Genomic DNA, 3847 nt, shown 5'->3' on the forward strand with positions numbered 1-3847 from the left:
TTAATGTTTAATTGAATACCCCTGGCATATAGGTTTGGATAAACATAGAGGTGAGTAAGTGATGATAGACTCTTTTCACTTTTGTCTGAAGCATGCACAATGGTCTCCCACGCATAAGCTGCATGGTCTGGATTCTAAAGCATGCTTCACAGATGACAGGCTGAGATGCTGAGAAACTAAAGAAGTGAGTGACGTGACACGTGGCCAAATATGTTTTATACTCAGAATGTGTGCTCTGTATTTCCCATCCAAGTGCACACACACCCACATCCGGAGCAGTGTGCAGCCTTTTTTTGCAGCGGTGCCCTAGGAGCAAATGGGGGTTTGGTGCCTTGCTCAAGGGCACCTCAGTCATGGGTATTGAAGGTGGAAGAGAGCACTGGTCATTAAAAAAAAAAGTTCAAACAGCTGATAAAAACATCACAGTAATCCACACAACTCCAATCCATCAAGTAATGTTTTGTGAAGTGAAAAGCTGTGTGTTTGTAAGAAACAAATCCATCATTAAGGCGTTTTAACTTTAAACCGCCACTTTTGGACAAACGACGAGTTCATAATCCATAATAATGCTTTATCCAGTAAAAACGTCCATCCCCTGTTGCCCTCTCAAATAAAAAAAACACCAACATATTTGTTTACAACTGTTTTGGACCATTTTCACTTGTAAACAGTGCTTTATCTGTGCATATTTATCTCCTGAGATTACTTTTTCATTGGAGAAAGCATTATTATGGATGGAAGACTTGCCTATTTAACCGGAAGCATCTACATCTGGGATGGTGAGAAAATTAACAGCACATTTTAGTGAACTATTCTTTTAAACTATTCCTTTTAAAACATTATAGTCAGTTTTTCATACATGCATACTTGCCATTTCTTCTTCTTCTTCTTTTGGAGTTATTTCTTCTTCTCATGCTCACACCTGCATACTCTTCTTTTTTTAACATAGTGCCATCAACTTCTTGTCTATATCACTACTGTATATCTTGACAACCAGTTTTGTTGATTTTGGACTTTCCTCATTCAAGTATATATTGAAGCTTATGTGTCTGTTTCCTACATTGAAAATAGCTGCTCAGGCTGTTTCCAAGATGGCAGCTATGTGCTATGAATATTGTATGTATACATAGAGCATACATGTATAAACAGCTACTCAAACACGCACATTCACCAACACATCCACAGAGCAATTCGATATATCCCCCACTATTCACCCTGCCTCATATTGCATAGTTCATCTGTTTTATTGCCATGCAAGGGGCTCTCGTCAACACCGGCTAATTTTAGCGAGGGACAAGAGGAGGCAAAGTGCAAAGTGTCTTTTTTTTCTGCTCAGACTTCAAGTACATATGGATATGTGTGTGTATGTTTGTGGCTAAGCACTGTTTTCCTCTCAACATTCAATCACTTCAGTGAAACGCTCTTAGCCTACTTCGCTCACTTTTATCTCAGCCTGACTTTTTTCATTATTTTCCCATTTTACCTCAATTTCTCTTTACATTTCAATTTCCCCTCTGGTTTCGAAGTATATTTCAGATCGTTGATGCTCATTCGAGCTAGCAGGTACTGATGTAGCGGGTTGCCTTTACAGTGACAGGCATGTCAGTGCATAACAGTAGCGGACCTTGTTTCTTTGTCTCGCCAATTATGCCCTGCCTAACTGCTTTCCTTTCAACTGGAGATAGCGGTAGTTTCATATCGTATGGTATGTTTTATTAATTGGAACGTCTGCAAAATATTGACCACGGTATTTGTCCAACCTAATCATATTTACTGTGCTTCCCAGCGGCATGTAAATAATCCCAAATCAGCTTTAATGAGTTAGGAGAGAGTTTGAACTGCCTGCAAGCATGAAGCGTGGATGATTCCAGCTTTCGGAAAAGGGGAGTGGTTGGTTTCTATCGCGTTAGTGCCAGTGCTATGGCGCATGTTTGTAAAAGAAGGGGCAGTGGTTGAGAGAGATGAAAGGGTTGAAATTAACACGAGACTGCCATTTCACATGTGCATGTGTTCATGTGGGGGTGTGCTGGGACACTGTGGATAAAAGTGTTTGATAGCGAACTCATTTGATCTATTTTAGCATTGATGTTATAATTGATTTGGTCAGCAGAAAGAGAGAGAGAGAAAGAAAAGCAGAAATACAGAATCTGGATGTGTGGGAGTGTGTATAGATGTAATTTGTGTGCATATATGCTAATATCCAAGTGCGAACATCTTGAAGAATATTTAAATGTTAACTCTGCTGATTCTTGGAAAAGTGATGGATTCAATTTTCTCTGAACATTTTGAAGAATATTCAGAGGTTAATTCTGCAAGTTCTTAGAAAAATACAGTTGGGATAACATTATATTACTCTGAATTCAATGCATCCATGCTTTTTTTTTTGGACAAATTATCTTCCCATACGTGTCAATGACATATTAACATTATAATGTGCCTAATGATCCAGGTGATCATATTTATATATGGGTTTGTCATTCATCTCTCTCACTGACAGCTTCTTAAATCTGCTTTCTAAACACAGACTCAGCAAATCTATGAATACCCGGGCATATAAGATTCATGATCACATTAGGGCGATCACTAATGTGTGGGATGAGAAAAGGATAAGAGAGAGGAAATGCATTGGCAGTTGAAATGTAATTTGAAAAGTATAATTCATCCTTTAACGCAAGCTTGGTTTGAGGAAAAAGAGTATAACTATGGATCATTTCAGCCACTCTAATGAACAAAATCCAGAGCACTACTCTGCACATAAGATTGAATAAAGTCACTGGATTCTGACTAACATATAATCACATTTTTGTGGTTAGTGACACACTGATATGTGTTCACAGTGCCAAACAAACATTTGAAAAGGAATTAGAAAAAGTGGGATTTTAGAAAGCATTGTGATGCCTTTGCAGTAATAAAGGGATACACAAACTATGAAAACACATTTTATTAAACAAAAAGCTGTGTTAATAGCGTTCATCTTCTGTTTGATTACGTACATTTCTGCCATATGTACATCAACTGACAGTCACCACTGATAAGCTACTACTAAATTATTGTAGAAACTTAATTTGCTGTAAAGTTGCTTTGCAGCGATTTGCATTGTGAAAAGCGCTATACAAATAAACTTGAATTGAATTGAACTGTGTTTTGAGTTGTGCATTAACATTAATTGGCAATCAACCAGTGAATTATGATGGTGTACTAAACTAACGCATACTATATTTTATAAAAGAAACATCACAGATACCAAAGTGGCATATTGTTTGTATTTTGAAGTGGAAAATTAAAATGAGATCCTTGGTTAAAGATGCCCTCTCAGAACTGAGACAAAAATCCCTCAGCAGCATGCTGTTGCATTTTTTTTTTTGGTATTTAATTGAATGATTATTAAAATGGATGAAGTTATTATTTCTTAACCCCATATATTACATTTTAAATCATTAATCGTTACCTACACTGCCATTCAAATGTTTACTTTAATGCTTTTGAAAGAAGTCCTGTATGCTCAACAAGGCTGCATTTAATCAAAAGTACAGTAAAACGGTATTGTTGTAAAATATTATTACAATTTATTATAATTGTATTTTAATATATATTCAAATGAAATTTATTCCTGTGATGAATTCTGAGCAATCATTTTATTGTAACTGTATTTTAAAGGGGTCATATGATGCGATTTCAAGTTTTCCTTTCTCTTTGGAGTGTTACAAGCTTTTTGTGAACATATAAGATCCCTAAAGTTGCAAGGACTAAAGTCTCAAACCCAAAGAGATATTCTTTATAAAAGTTAAGACTAGTCCACACCCTCCTAAAACGCCTTGTTTAAACACGCCCCCACATGTCTACGTCA

This window comes from Sinocyclocheilus grahami, unplaced genomic scaffold (assembly GCF_001515645.1).
Source record: "Sinocyclocheilus grahami isolate Dianchi unplaced genomic scaffold, SAMN03320097.WGS_v1.1 scaffold1460.1, whole genome shotgun sequence".
Lineage (NCBI taxonomy): Eukaryota > Metazoa > Chordata > Actinopteri > Cypriniformes > Cyprinidae > Sinocyclocheilus > Sinocyclocheilus grahami.